The 24,248-nt window shown below is 44.5% G+C and overlaps 1 protein-coding gene across 1 annotated transcript in view; it reads left to right on the top strand.

Moving 5' to 3' along the window:
- The window catches only part of CCDC152 (coiled-coil domain containing 152), a 1,110,728-nt gene that overhangs the window by 796,557 nt on the left and 289,923 nt on the right, over positions 1-24,248 (top strand). The gene's annotated exons all lie outside the window — the stretch shown is intronic.

Genomic DNA, 24,248 nt, shown 5'->3' with positions numbered 1-24,248 from the left:
TGGAGCCCTTTTGCCTAGGGCACCAGTTGAACTAGGGCTGTCCCTGACGAAGGTACGCCCATTCACACATGTCTCTACACAGAAGACGCTCTAGCTGAGAATCAAACGGAACAACGTCTTAGTGTGAGGCGACAACGCTACCGCAGCACCACCACCGCAGTCTAATAATATAGTGTTGATATGCAATGTAAAATATGGCATGTAGGATGCATTTATTTGCTATCTGACACAAATAATTATGCAGTATGTTTACATCTTTAGTACAGTCAGCAAGCAGTAATGAAGGGAATTCTTTGAAAATTCTCTAATGTAAATTAAAGAAGATGAAAATGTTCCAAGCCCCCCTCCCCCCGATGAATGCAGCAGTGGGGATCACAAAAAGAGAGAGTCAGACTACTGATGGAGAAAGAACAGCCACAAGGAGAAGGATTGTTATATCAAAAAACAGAAAAGTAGATGCAATGTTGTCTGTTTTTGTCTGATTCAATGTTGGGGTTGTCATATCTGATCGGCTCTGACCTCTGTGCCTTCTGCTGGAGCTTTGGATCCAAGAGTTGAATTATCCTTCACCCATGTTTCCCTCCTTCTGTCTGATTTACCTCAGATCTCATTTGCTGCCTGTTCATCCAAATGTGTTTTCCAAAGAGCTGTTCTTGCAATCACTATAAGTGAAAATAAATTTTTTTTCAGTGTCCTCCTTCTCCTTTTAACTTGTAATATTTACCTTAGTGCAGTTTGTCTTAGGATTGGGTTGGTGTTTAGGTAGTGTTTGTAGGTAATAATAATTCTGAGTGCCTTTTACTTCTGGAACTTTCTAGTAGTAGTAGTGCTAGTTTAAGATTTAGAGTATTAGTGGTAGTGTGTTCACTGCTGTTTTTCTACTGTTTAAATATATATTTTTGTTATATATGTATCCACATGTATGTGTGTGTGTGTGTATGTGTATATATATATATATATATATATATATATATATATATATATATATATATATATATATATATGAAGTAGTTTACTTCATTTGCTGTTCAACCTGTGGGTCTTCGGATCCGACACGGCCGCATTTTCCAGCTCAGCTATGGCTCCGAGCTCCAAGCACCTCGCCTTACCCATAATGCCTCCCTTCTCCCTTCAGATTTCATTTGTCGCCTTAGAGTACGCAGCATGGTCCAAGCTCCAGTGTTTCTTCAGTATTTGTCAGGTTGTATTTTTCTCTGTTAGTTCTTTTCTTGTCTTTCTATCTTAAACCTGTCTGTCACCTCCCCGGGGTTCTTCGTAGAAAAAAAAAAAGGAGTAGGCTTTCTCTCTTTCCTCTCTTTCTTGCTTTCTGTGTGTGTGTGAGTTAGCGAAACAGCCAACGGGATGGCTGAGGCCCTGAAGCCTTGGTTCAGAAAATGCACAGAGTGTGGCTATAAGCTTTCACTGATGGATGGCCACACTCTGTGCCTAGTTTGCTTGGGGGTTGCTCACCTCCGGTCCCCCTCCTATTTGTGCCTAGTTTAACCCCAGAGTACTTAAGGACAGGCGGGACAAATTGATCCTCAAAGGCCTGTTGCCCTTTTCTGCTGGGGCTGCGATCCCTTCTTCCCCCACAGGGAAAGAAGCTGCTGCTGCTTCATCTTCTTCCTCCCCAGCCTCTGGGACTCACGCTCCCACCAAGAGGCTCGGGGAGGGTATAAACCTTAGCATGATTGGCCTTGCAAGTGTTCCCCAACCGCTTTGTCGCAGGCCAGTCCACTGCCGAAGGTAAAGCCTGTTTCCAGGCCTATTTCCTCTCGGCTCAGGTCCCTGAGGTTTTCACCTGAGCCTGAAGTTAGAGTAAGCCGGTCGCTGTCTAGGTCTCCCCCACACCACCACCATTCCCGCCCAGCTTCGGAGATATCCTCCCACTCCACCTGGAGCCTTTTGGAAGTGGAGATGGACAAGATGCGGAAATTCATCATCCGCACTTAAATTCAGATGGGGGTCTTACCGGGGCTGTCTCCCTCCAGAGCAGTGCCCTTTCAGCCAATATTCCATCCTATTACTCCTTCTTCAATCCGACCTTTGGTTTCGGAGTCATTGGATCCGAGGACACTCGGGGCCAAGGGGTCAGTTCCGATGGTACCCTGCACCTCGATCCCGGCAGTTGCTTTGAGTGTGTCAGATCCGACCGGGTCAGATCCGAGGGGGTGTTCTCTGCTCCGAATCTGTCGGAGAAGAGCATACCTCTCGGCTTGTCAGCCCCAGCAGGCATGGCTCTGTCTCCCCTGTCGTGTCAAGGGGGAGTGGCTTCTGCTTTTTCTGTCCAGGAGGCCCATTCCTCTCTGCATTCGACATGGTGGAGAGGGTTCTCACAGGGTCGAGGCCTCAGACTGTCTTGTTCTCAGAATCCGTCTAGACCTCCCCCTTGCTTTGAGTGTGGTTCTGACTATCTTGCCCTCTCAGGGGCAGCCCGTACCCATAGTGCCCTTGGCAGTTCCACTCTTGGAACAACCCATTTGCGAGGCCTCCCCAGATAACTCCCCGAGAAGGCCCCCTGCCAGCACACGTGCAAGAGGAGGCACTTGGACTGTCCCCCAGTGTCCCTCACCGAGAACACGGGCCTGGATGAAGGGGAAGGTTCCCCAAGGTCACCCCAGAGGATGTCTCCTTTGGAGACATTATGGAGATCCTTCGCCATAGGGGGGATGGTCCGCCCCAAAACTGACCTCCGATGAGTCTGTGTTTCTGGAGGCATTCGGCTCAGGCCCATCTACCTCTTGGGTGTCCCCTCTGGCCGATCCACTTGTGGAGTTAATAACATCGAGGGCTTAGAAGGAGCCGGACACCATAGAGCCAATGCCAAAGCATCTGGACAAGGTTTTAAGTCCACACAATGTAACACCAGAAACGTGATGGTGATGTTTTACTATGACTTTAATTTATAAATTGTTTTTGGTTGGGGTTGGTTACCTAGAGGGGTGTGTCTGTAACTAATAGCCTTAAATGCGACAAAAATGAAGGGCTCTTCTACTCTGATGATGCCTAACTATGTATGTGGGTGAAAGCGCTAAGTTATCTGTTCATATGTATAGAATTATTGTGTGTTTTTTCGCTCTTTTGGTCTATTAAAGTTTGCAGTGTCTGGGGAGCTGAGCCGGTTTATTATTTAAAGGTTTTAAGTCCCCCCACAGACAAGCTGCACTGACACAAGGGGTCCCCTGTATATGCTATGATGGTGAAGGCGACCACCAAAAAGGAGCTCGCACAGGAGAGCTCCACAGTCCATCCTACTGACCGAGAATTTAGGATTTTGGATCGTTTTGGGAAGCAAGCTTATGCTTCAGCGACATTCTCCTTGAGGGCGCTGAACTATTTGGCGCACGTTATCTAACTCCAGAAAGATCTAGTCAGAGAAATCACAGAGTCTACCCGAGGGTCCATGCCGGCAGACGACAGGAAGACTTTCGATGCACGAATGGCCACCCTTAAAGCTGTAGCGAAGATGTCCATGCATTTGTCCTCCCATGCCACAGAGGGAGCCGCACTGTCGGTGGGGACAGGCATTGTCATCAGGCATCATGCCTGGTTCCACTTATGTCAATTCTCGGAGCCCTTCAAGGCATCTTTTACCAACACCCCTTATGGTGGTTCTTCTCTTTTCAGGAAGACAGTAAGAGAGACCTTGGTCCAGAGTGAGAAGGACGGGAAGACATTGTCTGCCATTGGGATCTGCTTCTCTCTGCTTCAATGGCCCTTTTCCAGGAACCAGCAAGGCTAGAAGAAGATGTGGTTCCACAAGTCTCATGTGTTTTCCCTGGACACTCAGGAATCGCTGTTCCCCCAAAGGCAGAGGGGGATTTGACAGATGCCGCCCTAGAGGCAGAGGTGGTCCTAAGAACTTTCAGTCCCAAGAACCTTTCTCGGACAAACCCAGGCAGCTGCCCTGAGGGGTTACTCGACTGTCCATCTCTAGAGGCAGTCGGGGGCCATTTGTTGCTACACCCACTAGCTTGGGAGTCCATCGTAGCAGATCAGTGTGTGTTGCGAATCATATCGAGAGGCTGTTTCATTCCGTTCAAAGAACTTCCCCTATCCAGCAAAACCCCCTCCCAGATGTTCCATCTATGCAGTGGGGGGAAGCAGCAGTGCAAATAGAATCAGTGCTATGAAAGCGAGTCATTCAACCGGTCCCCCCAGATCAATCTGGATCCGGGGTTTATTCTAGGTTCTTTTTAGTGCCAAAGAAGACAGGGGACCTCAGACCAATTTTGCATCTGTCCTAATTGAACCTGTCTGTAACCAAGACAGAATTCCGGATGGTCACAATTCAGTCTATCCTGCCCAATCTGCAGGCCAGAGACTGGATGTACTCAGTCGATCTCCAGGACGCATACTACCACATCAAGATGAACAGGCACTCCCGGAGGTTCCTGCGCTTCTGGCTGAGAGGCAATCATTACCAATTTCGAGCCCTTCCCTTTGGTTTCACCACAGCCCCCCTCTCCGGGTGTTTACCAAAGTAATGGCGGTAGTAGAGGCTCACCTGAGGCTTCAGGGCATTCAGGTCTTTCCGTACCTGGACGATTGGCTCTTTACTGCCCCTTCAGAGCATCTACTTTGTCAAGTTAGAGATGCCTTTCTTCGGCTTGCCAACAAGTTGGGCATCACAATCAGTATGAACAAGTCTGCTTTACTCCCGGTTCAGGTGTTGGACTTCATTGGGGCATGGCTGGACACAATACAAACGAGGGTGTTCCTCACATCAGACAGGCCGAAGCAGTGTTGAGGGCATTAGGTTCTATGGCAGCCACAATCACTCTTCTTCCTATGGCACATCTCAGTATGAGAGTACTGCAGTGGACATTGGCGGTTCAGTGGTCTCTATTAGACCTCCCTTTGTCCTTTCCAGTGAGAATCTCAAAAGCATGCATGGATTCCCTTTGGTGGTGGATTCAGTCTTCGGATCCCCTCAAGGGACGCCCGTTTAAACCTGCCTTGTCCAAGAACACAGTGACCATGGATGCCTCCCTACCGGGGTGGGGAGGCACTGTTCAGGAAGGACAATCCAAGGAATGTGGTCCCCTTCCAAGACCTATCTGCATATCAGTGTTCTAGAGATGAGAGCGGTTCTTCTTTTGTTGCAGACCCTTCATGCTCATCTCCCTCTAGGAACAATTGCAATTCAAACAGACAATATGTCAGTGATCTGGTATATCAACAAGCAGGGGGGAACCAGATCTTATCCCCTTTGTCGAGAAGTTATGAGAGTGTGGGAATGGGTGATCTCCACCAGCCGTTTTCTGGTGGTAATGCACATTCTGGGATGGTCCAACATTCTAACGGACAGGCTCAGCAGATCTATCCTGATATCTTACGAGTGGTCCCCGAATCCTTCAGTAGCGGAACAGATCTTCCGAGAGTAGGGTCATCCTTGCTGCAATCTCTTCACATCTCCTTCCAATGCGAAGTGCAGCGAGTTTTTCACTCTGAACCCCCCCCCACCACCAGGGGAATTCCAGAGATGCTCTGATTCATGCTTGGCCTCCCAGTCTTCTTTATGCATATCCTCCTCTTCCCCTCATGTCGAAGTTTCTGCAGAAAGCTCAAAGGCTGGGGAGCACTGTGATCCTCATCGTCCCATTCTGGCCTCGACAGGTTTGGTTTTTCATACTCGGGTCTCATCTAGTTGTTCCACCGTGGACTCTGAATCCAGTTCTGGATCTTATCTCGCAATCTGTGGGGATTCCACACCCAGGTCTGGACAGTCTGAAGCTCACGTCTTGGCTGCTCTGGTTCCCATGATTATTAGGACTCCCAGTTTGTCATCTCCTGTTAAGTCCATCCTAGTAGCACCTCGCAAATCTTCTACCAGGAAAGTCAATCGTAGTAAATGGAAATGTTTTTCTATATGGGCTACTCAGCGGGCCCTGGATCATTTTACGGCACCGCTGTCGGCAGTTCTAGATTTTCTGACTAGCATTTTTTCAATAGGGCACCAGTTCTTCTATAGTTAAGGTTCACCTGGCAGCCATATCTAGTTTTCACTTGGGGATTAATGTGTCTTCTTTAGCTTCCTCTAAACTGTGCAAGACCTTTCTTAAAGGTGCTTTTCTTCTGAGCCCCCACCCCCCGTAAAGGATCCTATCCCTATGTGCGACCTAACCTTGTTGTTGTAGGCATTCTCCCCCTTTTAAGCCTGTGGCTTTCATAGATTTGCAGTTTTTGACATGGAAAACTGCTTTCTTGGTCGCCATTACCTCCGCCAAAAGAGTGTTGGAGCTTCAGGCTGTTTCAAAATGCCCTACATGATTTTTCATAAAGACGGGGTGTCCCTTCGCACTAACCCTTCCTTCCTTCCCAAGGTAGCTTCAGAAGCCAATATTAACCAGGCTATAAACTTGTAAATCAAAAGAAAGCTATACAGTTGCCATGCAGGACTGAGTTTATTGAAATAAATGATCCACAATCAGGAAAAAACAATAATAAAATAAAATAAGCGGAGCAAAACACACGCATTTCAAGCGCTTTCACCCGTCAAAAATATGGGCATCTTCAGAGTACTGAAAGCTTCGTTCAAATGCACTTCAATTAAATATACTTATTAATTAAACAACGCCCCTAATAAAACAATTGGTCAAGCAATAAAGGTAATAATCAAGCTGTTCACTTCAAGGTAGTAGTATATGAAAATACACTTATTATGTGCTTAATTCAACTTAAAAGTGAGTCAGAATGTAAATTCAAATTCTGTACAGAATAGTAAACTTATAAAATAAATTCCTCTATTAGTTAAGATCAATAAATAAAATCGACAAGTAAGATCATTTACATAATCAAAGTAAATGAATAGTAATCATAAATATATCATAAATATAATACATTGTTAAAAATACTATAAAAATTGAATAATGAATATGCAATATAATAAATAAACAATGAAATATATATATTCTGTATAGAAATGATAATCATTTATGTGTAAAAGGAAATAAAATGTTTAAAATTACATTAAATACAGTATGACTTGTATTTCAAAATACTTGAAATAGAAATATGTTCATTAATGCCTGGTGCATTACTGGCATTAAGTCTCAACTGCCATAAGCACTCTTTTGCTTTAAGTAAATTCCTATCATCCCCTCCCTTGTTAATGTTATAAGGAATCCTATCAATAACAAAAAATAAAAATCTCTTAAAATCTTTACATTTAAGGCTATGTGTATATAAAGAGTTCATCGTTTTTTGTTTTTTATATCTCTGTATGGCAGATCTATTAAATGCCCAAGTTACTGTAATTGTAACACAAAAATGTTGGTATATCTGGCTACTTGCATATCTTGTCCTGCATATTATCTAAGAAAAACTATTAGGAAGCTTAGAGATCGTATTATGGAACACAACAGAGATATAAAAAACAAACAATAACAATCAATAACAGCTTTAAATCCACTATTTGGATCAAAAGGTAGTCTCATATATGAAATAGGGTCACTAAGCTGTCTCATTACTTCTTTATCATATTCAGTAGACTCTTTATAAACCAGGATTAAATGAGAACCTTTAATATACATTGCTTTCAATAAGTTATTTGTGTCTTGTTTTTGTTTCTGTAAATATGCCTAGTAGGCAAATATTTTCAATTAGTATAGGATGATTTTAGTTATTATTTTTCAATAATGTGCTAAATGTATTTGTTCAGTTAGCCTCTAACAACAGAGATAAACGTATATATGTATTTTGCTGTAAAAGGGTCTGTCACTTTAAAACAGGTTTGAAAAAACGTATATGAATGTGTTGTAAGAGAATCCGGGCATTTGAACACTGAGGATGCCTATTAGGTGAAACCAGTTTGCTTGTTGTGGAGTCGTGGCTGTCCGAAGCCATTATAATGGTGGATTAATAAATCAGTGAAAGAAATATGAGTTGAACCTTATTTTGCTCAACATAAACTACTATTCATCACACGGTAAACTAGTACTGGGTTCTGTGTGTTGGATATGTTTTTATCTGTGCACAGTTTCAGTGTTTTGTAAGCCGTGATTACGTGCACCAACTGTATGTCTACATATATGTGTGTGTGTGTGTGTGTGTGTGTGGGTGTGTGTGTGTGTGTGTGTGTATATATATATATATATATATATATATATATATATATATATATATATGTGTGTGTGTGTGTGTGTGTGCATGCATGGATGCTTCTCACCCTCAAGCTAGTTTGGATATTGCGATATCTATGCTGCCTTCCAAGATTGGAGAGAAAAACTAATATTTAAAGGTTGATTCCTCCTCAGACAGTGCCTGAGATTCATTAATTCCTACACTAAGTGTACACCATTCTGAGTGAACAGACAACACAAGCATAGCTCACACTTTCTTCCTCCTAATTTTAGTTTTCCTACTGATTTTTCTTGCAGCCTTAAATATCAAGGGGAATTCATAAAGGTTACTACAAAGTGAAGAGTACAGGCACATTTATTGTAATCTTTCTGAGTGACTAGAAAGCACAAAAATAGCTACCGATGTTCTTGAATACAGATTGTGTATACTTAAATTACACTTAGTATAGGCGTTAATGACTCTGACAGAGGGTCTTCCACTATGTCATCATAAACTAGACAGTTATCTGCTTCTTCCAATTCTGAAATGACAAAGGAAAAAGAGAAGGACAGAACTAAAGAAAAACATCAAGAGAAATCATTAGAGAAAAGGACTGATGAAAAGAAGCTAGAAGAGAAAAGAGCAGTGAACTCTAGGAAAAGGTCTCCAGATCCAACCAGTATCTCAGGTCCAACACCTAAGATTTCGAAGCAGTGAGATTGATCTGCAGCTCGGATCCAAACTCCTAACCCTAGAGATACTTTTTCCCCAGAATCAGTGAATCCTCGGTTACATTTGTCAATACTGCAACACAAGCTACCCTCATGACCTGCGCCTGTATTTTCATCAACAAGATCTGTATGTTCCACCAGAAGTCTCATCAGGATGGACGTCGACCAGATGATAAGAAAATTCTTGAGGGCACAAATCCAGCTGAGGGTCCTCCCAGTGCTTTACCCCAGAGGAGAACCAGCAGTAGGCCCATCAACACCATCATACTTTGCTCTGATAACTACTCCATACTTGGAGCAGCTTTCTATGGGTCCATATTTTCTGGCACACCTCTGTTGGATCCGATAGCCCTTGAGACTTTTGCTTTGACTTTATCCGTTATTCTCTTGACTCCTATGCTGTCAGTTCGGGAAGAGTCCCAGAGCAGAAGCATTAGGGTCCGAGCGTCTGTGGTGGAGTCAGCACCAAAGTTTTCAAAGCCATTCATTCCCCTCAGTGCTTTGGCACTTGACAGCTTGTTTCTGAGGTCTATCCTTGGAACTGATCTCCACTGGAGCTGGAAGACTTCCATGAGTAGGCTGACAGTGGAAGTATTTCCTTGACTGCAATGGAAGAGTTGGCTTTCAGAGCAGTGGAAAGGGCCTTGGCTGGTCCAAGAAGGTAAGTGCATGTACTATGTTCAAATCCATCCAGACACCGAATGGATCCTGTGCCTCATTCTTCTTATTTGAGTCGAAAGGGGCAGATGGAACTATAGGCTTTGAGGCAGCTCGACATTCAAGCTCCTCATCTGATTATGATGTATCTCCATCACAGCCCCAGAAATGTGTTCCTTGCCTGAGTGGGTCACTGAAGACATGGATTTGGATGAAGGAGAAGGATGCCCCAGGCTCCCCCAGAAGACATCACATTTGGGGATATCTTAGAATTGAAGAAGTCAATATTCCTTTAAGCATTTTGGTCTGGTCCATCTGTGTTCTGGGTGGTACCCCCTTCTGATGCCTTGATATATGATTTTATAGACTTCTTTGCAAAGAGGGCTTGGAAGGACCCTGACATTACAGAGTCCATTCCCAAAAAGCTGGACAGAATCTTTGTAACTTCAAAAGAAGGAAACACTGCTCTAAGGGTCTTCCAGTAGATGCCATGGTGGTACCAGCAGCTACAAAAAAAGAACTATCTGAGGAAAGTTCATTTATCCATTCTCCTAACAGAGAGTCTAGGGCATTTGACAGAGTAGGGAAATGGACTTGTGCTTCAGCGACCTTTGCACTTTGGTTACTGAATTACCTTGCTCATTTAACTCTTTTCCAAAGGGACTTGATCAAGGAGGTCTCCAAGTCTGTTTTGGGTAACTTACCATCAGACGTCCAAACATAGTGGACACCCAAATGTCTACCCTGCAATCTACTTTCAGTGTTGCCATGCGACTTTTATCGAACACAGCAGATGATTCATCAAGAGCAGCTAGTACAGGCATTATCATGCATCACCATACCTTTACCACTCCTGTATGTGCATCTTCACACAATATAATTAATAAGGCACAAAACATTTCTTTTGAAAAGTTTTCCTGACCTGGTCCACAAGTTTAATCTGAAAGAGCCAATTTAGTGTCCTTTATGTAAACATTGTAAAGAGGAGATAGGTAGCACCTCCTGCTCATTATAATTTTTTTCTTTTCCTCATATATTCATCCCTCTTTAAAAAAACAGTTTTACAGTCTGCATGAGTGCAATTACTATAGCCTGTAACGCCTACCTCTAATGAATCCTTTCCTGATTCTTGTTCTTTGGAAAATTCCCTTCCAGAGTCTTCCCCTACTCCATTCCCCCTTGCTCCACTCGAGTTTACTCCACTCCCCTACCCCCATTCCCACCCACCCCCTCTCTCCCCAGACTTATTCTCTATAGCGACTCCCACATCATCATGTGGGCAAATCTGAATACTCCAGTATCTTTGCATCATTAGTCCACTCCCTGTCTACCCACCTTCTCAACTTCTCAGTCCCTTCCTCTTTTGTCCATTAAAATACCATTCAATTAACTTTTAAACACCCCATAAAAATTCTAGCCTTAATACTAACTCTAATTTAACTAAGACTTGTAATCCAAAACAACTCCCATACAGTACTACTATTTCCCAAAATTAAAAGCACCAATTTAAATCTGCTACTAATGCTTCCTTAATAATAACTCTTACTCCCATTTCTAAATTTCCTTGTTAAGGACAGCGCCAGTTAGATCAACCTACTACTAAACAGGTAATTAAACTTTAATAATTTTATTACCCACAGCCTCACGTCAATATTATTAATCATGCTGCCACCACACATTATTACACTTGCATTTCTAATATTAATCACACATATTACCTCATATCATGACAACCTAATTGAATCAGCACTGCATCATGCCACCACTGCCATTCCCACTGTAAAAACTACATAATTCAGCCACCCCATCTATCATCTATCTTGCATAAGTCTACCTGTCACCACACCCTACTAGCCTCTCACCAGTTCAATAGACTATCCACTAAATATAATAAGTTCATAATTAAATCATGAAAACTATAGTACATATAGCAGCCAGACTGTGTCTTTATTCATTTGTTTGTTTATTTATTTATTGACATTTGTTAACCAGGTTAGTCCAGCTGGGCCAGAGACCCTTTTTCAGTGGAGACCAGAGGAGAAAAGCTCCAGTTACAGACAATTTTAGTATACATAACAGTTTAGTTTACAATTCAGAAACAATTACTTTTAGTAGTACAATTCAAAGCAATTCACTGTGATGAGTTAAGAGGCATAATAGGTTAAGATCAATATCCCAAAAAAAGTACTATACTTCAATATATATATTTTTTTCATATGTGGTGTGGTAAGGTGTATATTAAGTAGTAGTATTATAGGAATAGTACAAATTATGCGGTGTGAGAAATGAGAGTGCATGAATGGGGTGGAAGGGATATCTGGAGGTGTAATATGATGCTAGCGTAAAATATGTAGGGAAGAATATTCTGAGAAGTTGTATGAGATTGTGGAATAAAGGATAGTATTGGAATTAGGTAGGGTCATGACAAGTACAAGTTTTGGTCCTTATAAAGTGTAGTCTGAGTTCTTTCGTATTGTATAGGGTGTGTAATGAAGTGCAACTGGAATGGAAGCTTATTCCAGGCTTGGGATAAAGTGGATTTATATAGTAGTTTACTGATAGTTTTTTTTGTAAGGAGTTGTGGTTTGAAGTACGAAGTGTGCGAGTTGGAGTGTAGCTGCATACTAAGGAGGAGAAAGCAGTGCAGGAGGATGGTTTATAAAGTATAGAGTGAATCATTTGAAACTAAGATAGAAGGAGTTGTTGAGGGAGTTCTAGCCATTGTAGTGAGTTGAGTGCGAGGCAGTGGTGTAATTTATGTGAGGAGTTTGTGATGAATCTTGCTATTTTTTGGTAGGTTTGTTGGTGTTTGGCCTGGGTAGTGGACTGAATATTAGTTAGTACTGGGGTGGCATAGAGAAGGGAGGGGAGAAGAATAGCCTGTGCCAGGGACAGTCTAGCATTAAAGGTCAGGAATCTATGGTTTCGGTGGAGCATACCCAGTTTTTTGTGAGTTTTCTTTTTATACTTTGAAGGATGTGTATGTTAAATGTAAGATGTTAAGTTGTCAATCTCGCCTTCATTCTTGCTTGATGGGTTCGGAGTCGATCCTCGGCTCCGACTCGGCACTTGCTAAACTCGAGAGTCACTTTTACCAGCTCGAGGCAGCCCCATATCCCATGATGCAAGGCGGTAAGTACCCAGATCTCGTTTGCCGCTGATGAGGTCCTCCTTTTACCAGCTCCTGGTAAGTGATTTATACACTACTGCTTTTGCCCCTTTTTCAGTTTAAAGTTAATTTTAAACTTAAATTTAATAGTTTTACACTAGTTTTACTCCTTTTCTGGCTAAAATTCCCTCTCCTTTAAGTTTTTAGTCAGGCCTTCTCCCATCCCATCCCCCTCTCGTTAGGGTGTGTGTGTGTTTGTGTGTGAGAGAATAGTTTTTCTCATTTTGAGATTGTAATATTTCTTGACAGGTGTTGTGTGTGTGTGTTTTTACACCATGTCTAAGGAAAGGGTCTCAGGCTTTAAGAAGTGTGACTGTACTGTCTGAAGATGTCTCTGACAGACGGTCACACTTCTTGCTTATACTGCCTGGGACCTCTCACCTGCAGGACTCCTGTGCGATTTGTCATTCTTTTAGCCAGAGAGTCCTGCAGGAAAGGAGAAATAAGCTGATTTTGAGGGGGAGGGCTCTCCGGCTAAGTCGGCTCCATCTAAGACTTCTAAGTCTTCCAAGGCCCAGGCTTCTGTGTCCAAGCCTGCGGCCTCGGCTCGACTGGAGCCGATTCTGGTTACACAACCTTCGGCACCGATGGCTATCGGTGCCGATTCTGGTTGGCCCTGTGTCGGTGTCGCCCGATCGGTTCCGATCACCATGTGGGTTCCGACACCCTTACTTTTATGTCTGTATCCCCGCCGGAGCCGATGCATCGAAATTTTCTGTCGGTGCGAAAGTTGTCGGCTCCGACAGCTTCCATCCCGATGGTTCCTTCGAGGAAGAGATCTAGGTCCCTTCCTTGGAGCCGATACTCTCTCCGGCTTCTCCTCTCCTCTCGGAACGGAGCCATCGGAGCCGATCATCCAGGTCATCCAGGCTTTCTGACCATGATTTAGAGAGAGTGGTCAGTAGATTATTAAAATCACAGGCACTGGCCCTGATGATACATAGTCCGTCTCAACAGACAACTATTAGTCCACACCCCATTGCAGTTCCTCCTTCGACTCTACCCCAGAGTTTGGAGTTGGAGTCTTCAGCAATGCTTTCTGCTACGGCTGAGGGACAGATACCCCCTTCTGCTCCTTCAGCCTCTACTCTTATCTCCTCTTCGAGACCTTCCTTAGAGGGATTCGGTGGTCGGGCTTCCCTGGTCTCCTCCGAGGGGGTGAGTGGCATCGGACCCTTGTCCGACCCCACTCTTCCCCTTGGAGCCTCGGCCTTGGTGAGCTCGATTCCGACATCTGCCTCGGAGCCTTCCCTTTCGGTGGGTCCTGGAGTTCCTGGTTCTTGAGCGGGTTCTCTCGGACCTCCTGGGAGGAACCGAGGTGATGAAGAGTGTGCTGGCCACTGGACTCAGCCAGCAGTCTGTTCCCTTAGCTCCTCCCTCTATGGTGCCTGTCGATATCTCTGCCACTTCTCTTGCTCCCGGACCCAGAGATCCTCCGCCTCAGGTTTCCCCACTGGGAAGAACCCCCTCTTCCGAGGATTCTCCTGATCAGTCAGGAGATCCTCCGAAGAGGACCTGTAAGAGGAAACACGTAGACTCCCGAGTCTATCACTTCAGATACTGACTTAGATGAGTCAGAGGGATCCCCAAGATCCCCTCTGAGGATGTCTCCTTTTCAGACATCCTAGAACTCCTTAGACAGAGGGAAACTGGCCCGCCATAATCCTTCTGAGGATGAGTCAGGATACCTGGAGGCATTTGAATCTCGGCCCTCCACCTCCTGGGTGTCTCCGCCTTATGCAGGTTATTGCTCGAAGACGTGGGCTGCTCCTGACTCTGTAGAGCCAGTCCCTAGGAGGCCTTCTAAATTTATTACTGCCCGTCGGACAAGTAATTCCTCAAAGATGTCCCTGCTGATGCCATGGTGGTGGCGGCTGCCACTAAGAAGGAACTTGCAGATCCTTCCGTACCTGTCCATCCTCCTAATAAGGACTCTAGGACCATGGATAGGTATGGTAAGCGGATGTTCTCTTCAGCGACCTTTGCGCTGAACTACCTATGTCACTTCACCAGACTCCAGAGGGATATCCTTAAGGAGCTAGGTGAAGTAGTACAGGATCCTACAGCTGCAGGGCTCAAGAAAAGCAGCTAGGAACCCTTAATTCTATTGCTAACTCCTCCATGCGACTGATATCATATGCAGCAGATGGAGTAGGGCCGCAGGTACAGGTGTGGCTCTTAGACGCCAAGCCTGGATGCGGCTCTGTAATTTTGCAGATCCCTTTAAGGCATCCTTCACAAACTCTCCCTTTGATGGGTCAGCTTTGTTTGGCCCTCAAGTGAAGGAAACGTTGACTAGGTGTGAGCAGGACGGCAAGACTCTTTTCCACCCCTTCTAGACCTTACCCCAAAGGGTAGAAGGGTGGCAAAATGTGGTTCCGCAAATCCCAAGGAGTCACGCCGGATTCACGTGGTCAGTTTACCCCTAGAGGCAGAGGGGGTAACAATAACAGACGCGCTCTAGAGGCAGAGGGTCCACAAAACCAGGGAAGCAGAGAGCCTCTCTCTGACAAGCCCTTTCAGCATCCCTGAGGTGTTGCCCGGCTGTCCATTCTTGGAGGCAGTCGGGGAAGACTATCGCTGTACCCAGAAGCCTGGCCCTCACTCAAGACAGATGGGTACATTCGATCATATCCGAGGGTTACAAAATTCCTTTCGAGGAAAGTCCTTTCTATCACTCAAATTCCCTTCCAGATGTACCACCCGGTCTAAGGGAAATTGCAGAGTTAGAAGTCTTAAAACTACTGCAAAAAGAGCCATTCAGCCAGTTACAACAGATCATTCAGAGCCGGAATCTACTCAAGGTTCTTTTTGGTCCCCAAAAGACGGGAGACTGGAGACCAATATTGGATCTCAGCAGACTCAACAAGTCTGTGAGGAAGGCAAGATTCGAATGGTCACTCTTCAGTCAATTCTGCCCTTCTTACAGAAGGACAACTGGATGTGCTCAATAGATCTTCAGGATGCGTACTATCACATCAAAATTCACAGACGCTCCAGGAGATTTCTCCGCTTCGGCTGGGGTCCAGTCATTTCCAGTTCAGAGCCCTGCCCTTTGGTCTCACTACAGCCTCCAGAGTGTTCACCAAATGTATGGCAGTGGTCACGGCTCACCTGAGACGTCAAGGATTCCAGGTGTTTCCGACTGGCTCCTTTCAGCCACCACCAGGCATCAGCTTCTTCAAGCCAGGGATTACACAATAAATCTTTGTTCTCAATTGGGCATCTCGATCAACTCCGAAAAATCATCCTTATTGCCCTGCCAGTCTATTACTTTCATAGGCGCAAACTTAAACACTGTTCGGATGTCAGCTACCCTTACAGATCAAAGAATCTCAGACATTCAAAGTCACGTCAGGATCATTCTAGCCAACAAGAGGGTACAGGCCAGAATGGTTCTAAAGGTGTTAGGCCTCATGGCTGCGGCCATTACCCTTCTTCCCCTGGCTCGCTTCTATATGCGCCTTCTTCAGTGGATGTTGTTCACTCAGTGGTCTTACCAACAACTTCCAATGCGTCACCAAATACTGGTGACACAGATTTGCAAGAATCATCTTGCTTGGTGGATCACTTCTCCCCAGATTCACCAAGGCAGATACTTTGTACCCCATCCCGGTACCCACTGTCACTATTGATGCCTCCCTGATCGGCTGAGGGGGACATTATCAGGGCAGGATAGTTCATCGGACGTGGCAACCTTCGAATACCACCTGCACATAAATGTCCTAGAGATGAGAGCAGTGCTTTTAACGTTGCAAGCCCTCAACGACTTTCTTCCCTTAGGGACAATTGCAGTCCACACAGACAGCATGTCTGTAGTTTGGTATATCAACAAACAGGGCGGAACCAAGTCCTACCCCTTGTGTCGAGAAGCGCTCAGACTTTGGCAATGGGCGATCTCCTCTCATCGGTTTCTGGTAGCAACGCATATCCCTGGGAAAACCAACATTTTAGCGGACAGATTGAGCAGAGCTATTCTCATGCCTCACGAGTGGTCTCTCAAACAATCTATAGTGGAAGAGATTTTTCTGGAATGGGGCATGTTGCGATCTTTTTGCTACTCCCCAAAACAGCAAATGCCCAGACTTCTTCTCTCTCTTCTCACTGCCAGGCCATCCCCCCAGAGACGCTCTGACCCAGGATTGTCCCCAGGGACTTCTTTATGCCTTTCCTCCATTTCCTCTGATCCCTCAAGTTATCCAGAAAGCAACCGTTTTGAGAGCCAATTTGATTCTCATTGCTCCTTATTGGCCTCGACAAATTTGGTTTCCGTTCCTTCATTGTCACCTTTTGGTGCAGCCGTGGCATCTGGACCCAGTGCCAGATCTTCTGATTCACCAATCCGGTCAGCTGCACCGGTCTATCCCTTCTCTCAACCTCACAGCATGGTTGCTCCACTTCCTTCCTTAGCCAGGCTTCCTATGATCTCTAACCCTGTTAGAGACATCATAGTAGCTTCCTTAAAATCCTCTACCAGGAGGATTTATACTAGCAAATGGAAACGTTTTTCTTATTGGGCTAAAGCCAAGAATATTGATCCCTTCACTGCTCCAGTTCAAGCAGTTTTGGATTTCTTAGCAGAGACTTTTCACGCGGGCTCCTCTTCTTCCACAGTCAAAGTTCAGTTGGCTGCTATCTCGAACTTTCATGTCGGGTTCGCAGATCACAACATTATGTCCCACAGGCTTTGTAAAGCCTTCTTGAAAGGAATTTTCCTCCTGAAGCCTCCAGTCAGGAGTCCTCCTCCTCAATGGGACCTAAATTTAGTGCTGACATCCTTGTTTCTTCCCTTCGAGCCAGCTGTTTCTTGTTCCCTGAAATTTCTTTCATGGAAAACTTTATTCCTGGTTGCTATTACATCAACTAGGAGGGTGTCTGAACTTCATGCTCTATCTGTTCGCCCCCCCTATTTGGTCTTCCACAAAGACAGAGTATCATTGAGAACTAATCCGACCTTTTTGCCTAAGGTCGCCTCAAAGACTAATTTGAATCAAGCCATTGATCTCCTGTATTTTTCCAAACTATTCAAACAGATCGAACAAAATTACATTATCTTGATGTCCACCGCCAACTCAGATATTATTTGGACAGAACAAAACAATTCAGGAAATCCGATCAACTCTTTGTTTCCTATGCTGATAACAAGAAAGGCCTTCCTGTCTCAAAAGTGACCTTGTCTAGATGGCTTTCTTCTGTCATCTCTGAAATTTATCGGCTCAGGGGAAAACAGCTGTGCTCGAAACCAAAAGCACATTCAACCAGAAGCTTAGCTACTTCTACAGCCTTTCAAGCTAGACTTCCTTTAGACACTATTTGTGCAGCAGCCACTTGGGCCACTCCTCATACATTTGTTTCCCATTACAAATTGGATTTGGCCTCCAGGGACAGAGCCAGCTTTGGCTCTACAGTTCTCAAGAGTCTGTTCCATTGAGCCACCCAGGATAGAGGTGCCCATCAAGCAAGAATGAAGAGATTGACAACTTAACATTGAGAAGTTATGTACCTATCATAACGTTCCATGTTAGTTGTCTTCTCGCCTTCTTCTCCCTCCTTCCCCAGGCCTGGACAGACCTTTCTCTACAAGGAGTTATACTTGAAGACCATACAGAGCTGGTCCTTCTACCATCCTGCAGGTTTTTTCTCTCCTTCTTTCTTCCTTTGGGAAGTTATTATGCTAGGTGCTATTGCCCTTTTGTCATCAAACGAGATCTGGGTACTTACCGCCTTGCATCATGGGATATGGGGCTGTCTCGAGCTGGTAAAAGTGACTCTCGAGCTTAGCAAGTCGGAGCCGAGGATCGGCTCCGAACCCATCAAGCAAGAAAGAAGGCGAGAGTAGACAACTAACATGGAACGTTATGGTAGGTACGTAACTTCTCATTCTTTATCAGTGATGGCACCTAGAAGCTTTGTGTGGGAGTTGGGTTGTGTGGTGGTGTTATTGGAGGACGAGATGAGAAAGGTACATTTTAGGTGAGAGAGAGAACATGGGAGGAATAGCAGGAGTTTTTTTTTTTTTTAGGGCTCAGGATGAGTGAATTATCAGCCAGACATTTTTCAATAGATAGAAAAGTGTCCTGGGTAAGAGTATGAAGGTCAGAGATATTGCTGGAAGTGCAGATAAGAGTTGAGTCATCAGCGTATTGGATTAGAGCAGATTGTTTGCAGGAGGTATGGAGTTCATTTGTAAAGATATTGAACAGGAGGGGACGTAAGATGGAGCCTTGAGGTACCCCGGTTGTCACTGGGTGGTAGGGTGAGCAGGAGGAGAGCCATCGAACAGATTGCTGTCTGTGAGACAGCATCTCTTAGTGGAGACATACATCCTTACCCCCGACCATTAAACTCTAATATCAACAGATCCAATCAAAACCTCTCTCATACCATATTACAACTCTCCAAGAAAGCTGCTGAACTGTTGATACTAAACATTAATACTAGAAGCATATTGAAAAAAAAATCCATGATTTTCACACCAATCTTTCCCTGTGCTCACCAGATGTAGTTCTGCTATCTGAAACATGGCTAAAACCTGACATCTCTAGTAATTAAATTTTGGCACCAGGCTATAATATCCTACACAGTGACCAAAACACCAAAAAGGGAGGGTGTGTTGCAGTATTATTTAAAAAACAGCTTAACGTTGAAACACTGGATATATCTTCTCCCACCTTTGGCAATGCAAACATCATTCTTACAAGGCTAAAAATTAACCTTAGAAAATGTATCAGTCTAATTGGATTTTACTTCCCACCCGGTAACAACATACCCTCCCTAGAGAACCTACACTACTGGGCCTCAGAATCACTCACACATGAAACCATTATCTTGGAGGATATCAGCATAGATTGGCTGACTTGTAATTCTAGTAATCCCACTAACTACATCAGCCTCCAGGGATTCTCCTAAATCATCCAATCCCAAACAAGAACTGACAAATTAACCAAGAGGCAGTCAGTCCTCAACTAGATACTGACAAATAGGTCAGCCCAAATTTGTCATTCAGGCTGCCTCCCAGACAGCCTGAGTGACCACTTCCCAAACTTTTTTGTAAGACATCGTACATGTCTGCAGAAACACCACATACCAGATAATATAGCAATAACCCACGCCTGGGTGTGAGTAATGCTGGATTTAGCCACGGTTGGCGTGGTTTGGTCCCAAGGGCGAAACCCGAGGGACCAAACAAAGCCAACCGTGGGTAAATCCAGCATTACCCACCAGAAGTGGTTATTGTTAACTAATGACATTATTTAAGAAAAAAAATAATTACTTTTCTTAAATAATGGCATTGTATAATGCCTCCTTGCTGCGCTTCCGCAGCTGTCTGGTATTCCGCGGAAGTTCTGATGTACTGCGCATGCCTACGCAGTACATCAGAGCTGTGGGCAAAAGCAACGGAGAAAGCAAGATCTCCGTTGCTTTTTACTGTTTGTTATGTTAAATGGGTTTAACATAGCGAGACAGTTTAAAAATCAACGGAGAATCTCCATTGCTTATTTTAAAGCTGCCGCTATGTTAAACCCATTTAACATACGAGACAGTTTGAAAAGCAACGGAGAAAGCAAGATCTCCGTTGCTTTTTACAAACTGTGTCGCTATGTTAAAGGAGTTTAACATAGCGAGACAGCTTTATAAAAAGCAACGGAGATCTCTGTTGCTTTTTTTAAACCTGTGTCGCTATGTTAAACTCCTTTAACATAGCGAGACAGTGTTTTAAAAATGACTTATACTAATGGAAAAAGTTCGGGCAACCGGACCTTTTTCCATTAGTATAAGTCGATTTACAACGTGCACGCTGACCAATCAGTGTGCACGTTTTGGAATATTAATGGGGGGGGGGTCATGGTATAATAAGAAATAATAAACAACTTCATCCCCTCTAACTTCATTACAACTCTAAAAGGTTGCAACTGGAATCCTGTCAAGCTTCTCAACGTTGATGAAGCTGTTAAATACTTAAACTCTACCTCCTTAGACATCTTAAATTCTCAAACACCGCCCAGAACCTTCAGAATTAAATCCAACTTTGCCCCTTGGCTAAGAAAAGAGACCAGATCTGTGCTGGAAACCAGAGGCAAAGCCTGGTCTCTTTGGCACAAAACTGGATCCCATGCCTCAAAACAAACATACCTAGAACTGAGAAACAACTCGAAGAAAATGGTCAAACAAGACAAAAGTAACTACTACCAGACAATATACAAATTAAGCATAAAAATGGCCTTAAAATGTTCTGGACAGCCATCAACAACATTCTCCTTCTAGGAAAATCTAATAACCCTTCTCCAACCACTACTGATATCTCAGAAAATATAGCCACCCAATTCAACAAATACTTTACAAAATCCATTCTAGCCCTATCAAACTCTGAGATCTCTCCCTCCTCCAACAAACCACCCGGATATACTAGTAATGAAAACAGCTTTACTTTTCATCCTGTCTCTGTGGATATGATTAAAAAAACTGCTTAAAAAAAACTAAAAACTACTGCTTTATCCACAGATAAACACCCACCCAATATTATTCTAGCATGTCCAAAGGTCAGTTGTCAATCTCCTCTCCGGTCCAACTGGTGAATCTGGGAATCTTGAGGCAATGTTACAACTGCCTCATGTACACAGACAACCCTCTCCTCCTCCCAACAAATTCCAACACATGTGAGAGATGCAACCATATAGCCAAACTGGAGGCTAAGCTCTCTCAACTCAGTACTGGCATAACCAGTCAGGAGGAGAAGGAAACCATACTCACTACAATTCCAGTCTCACATAGACCTACCACGACAGCAAACCAAACACATAATAAACACATAATCACACAAAAACATACTTGGAGGCTCTAAATAAAGATCTGCCTAAGCAGCAGAGACCTCCAAAGCAGACACCCAAGCAACCGCTACCCCAAAACAAAACACGTGCAACACATATCTCACAAAGCCAGTGTGCTGAACAGTCACAGCCCTTAAGACTAAACAACACACCTGATACACTTGTAATAGGTGACTCTATCGTCAGGCTCACCAGGCTGAACAAGGAGAGGGTCACGGTGAGCAGCCTGTCGGGCGCTAAGATCCGCCACATAACACAAGCACTCAGGTCACTCCAAGGTAAGTACAAATATGACTCAGTCATTGTCCATGCTGGTGTGAATGACCTGAGATGTACCTCCCTGGACTACATGAAAAGAGACATAAAGGAGCTCTCTGAGCATGTAGCCCAGGCCGGTATGACCCTGACCTTGAGTAGCATCTTACCCTCACCAAGAATGATGCCACAATATGAAGACAAGATGATCAATTTCAACAATTGGCTTAAGTACTGGTGTCATTCAAAGGGGATCCAATGCCTGTCAGCTTGGGATGATATGCTCGACAAGCCACGATGCTTTGCTAGGGACGGCTTGCACCTGTCACTCCTGGGCTTTTGGATATTGGCAAAGTCTCTTGCTACCCCCATAGTGCCTTTTTTAGGCAAGGCTCAAAAGACAAACCCACCTCCATAGGTATCACAAGGGATAAGAAACTAAGAGTAATGCTACTCAACGCCAGAAGTCTAAACCTCAAGATGCACGCACTTGAAACTCTCCTTAGCATGGAGAACATCGATATCTGTGCAGTAACAGAAACCTGGTTCAGGGCACCCCAGCACTACCAGGTTATACCTCATACCATGCTTTTCGGCCCCAAAACCTGGACCGAACCACAAAAGGAGGGAGTATCGATATTCATCAAAGATACCCACACCTCCGGGTTGGTGGCAAAGCACGAAACATCAGAGACTATCCATGTGCAACTAACAGTGGGTAAAACTGCCTTCCAGTTTATAGCCTGCTACAGACCACCCTCCCAAACCCAGGAACCCCACTCGGCCTTCCTGAGAACACTGGAAAATATGAAGGTCTCTCCAAACACCATTATATTGGGCGACTTCAACTACCCAAACATAGACTGGGAGCATTACTCTAGCTCCATCACCCTAGCCCAAAGGTTCCTAGAATTTATAAACTCAAATGCTATGGAACAACTTGTTACCACTCCCACAAGAGGGGAAAACATACTAGACCTAATCATCACCAACATGGGGACTCTATGCTCCAGACCAGAAGTGTATCCCTCACTGGTAAGATCAGACCATAAACTAATCTCACTGGATATTCACATCCCGACCCCACCCCCTGCCCAGAAAACCATAGTGAAAAACTTCTCTAAAGCAAATTTCACACTCCTCAAAACCGAGGTGGAATCCTTCAAAGCCCCCGGGCCTGTGGAAAATACGGCCCAGACCACAGAATCCTTTATAAACGCATTCTATGAACACCTTCAGGAATGCATGGATCATGTGATCCCAAATAAAACCAAGACCCAATCCTCCAAAGGCAGACGTCCTGTCTGATCGGCCCCAGCCATAAACAAACTATACAATAGAAGGAGGAAGCTACTAAATGATAGAGCAAAATCCCAAAAAGGGAAGGCATCACTGATCAGTATTAGCAAAAAACTACGGGCACTCATAAAATTGTCTAAGGCCAGCTTTGAGAGAAAAATTGCACAGGACACTAAGGATAATCACAAGGCTTTCTTTAGTTATGTTAGGAACCTGGGTGGTAATTCCAAGATATGCTCAGAATTAGTCCAAAATGACAAAAAATACACTGAACCCACAGACATTGCCAACATCCTAGCTGACAGGTTCAGCATCTCTCCCCCCACCAAAAGGGCAAATATCTATCCCAGCAGAGTGCTGCCCCCCTGACATCTCAGAAGCTCAGGTAAGAGCCGCCTCTCCAAAGCAAAAACACAGCATCAATGGGACCAGACGGTGTCCCGGGCTGCGTCCTACATGAACTCCAAGAAGAGCTAAACCCAAACATAAAACTACTGTTCAATCTCAGCCTTACTACAAGATATGTGCCCAAAGAGTGGCGTACAGCAACAGTGGTCCCTCTCCATAAAGGTGGTGCCTCAATGGATTCTGGAAACTATCGCCCCATAAGCCTGACTAGCTTGGTCTGCAAAGCTATGGAAAGGATCATCATGGACCTCATAAATAAAGATATTGGGGACCTACAGACACTGGATCCTACCCAGTTCGGCTTTGTTAAGGGCAGATCCTGCCTCTTAAACCTGGTTGATTTCTTTGAAACAGTCACCAAGGCCATTGACGAGGGAAGGTGGTCCACACAGCCTACCTGGACCTCGCAAAAGCCTTCGATACAATACCCCACTCGGGCATTATAGATAAGCTCACCAGCTTAAATATAAACCCCTATGTCACTAGATGGATTGCAAACTGGCTCAAGGACAGAACCCATATGGTTAGAATTGCTGGAGCCATGTCAGACTCCAAACCAGTTACAAGTGGTGTCCCACAAGGCTCAGTCCTGGGACCTCTCTTGTTCGGTATATATTTCTCGGAGGTACAGGCCAACACGGAAGGACTGTGGCTGACCAAGTTCGCAGAGATGACTGCAAACTGGGCCATAATCGACTCTCCAGCCGACACAAGCATCCTCCAAAAGGGCCTCATAGAAACAGACAACTGGTGCCAGAGCCATGGCCTCAAGCTAAATGCCAAAAGTGTATAGTCATCCCTTTGGCAAAACCAAAGTGCCCACAAATTACCACATAG

The sequence above is a fragment of the Protopterus annectens genome, chromosome 1.part0 (genome assembly GCF_019279795.1).
Source record: "Protopterus annectens isolate FY-2018-M chromosome 1.part0, PAN1.0, whole genome shotgun sequence".
Lineage (NCBI taxonomy): Eukaryota > Metazoa > Chordata > Ceratodontiformes > Protopteridae > Protopterus > Protopterus annectens.
The sequence above is the reverse complement of the archived record's forward strand: the minus strand, read 5'-3'. Positions and strand labels throughout refer to the sequence as shown.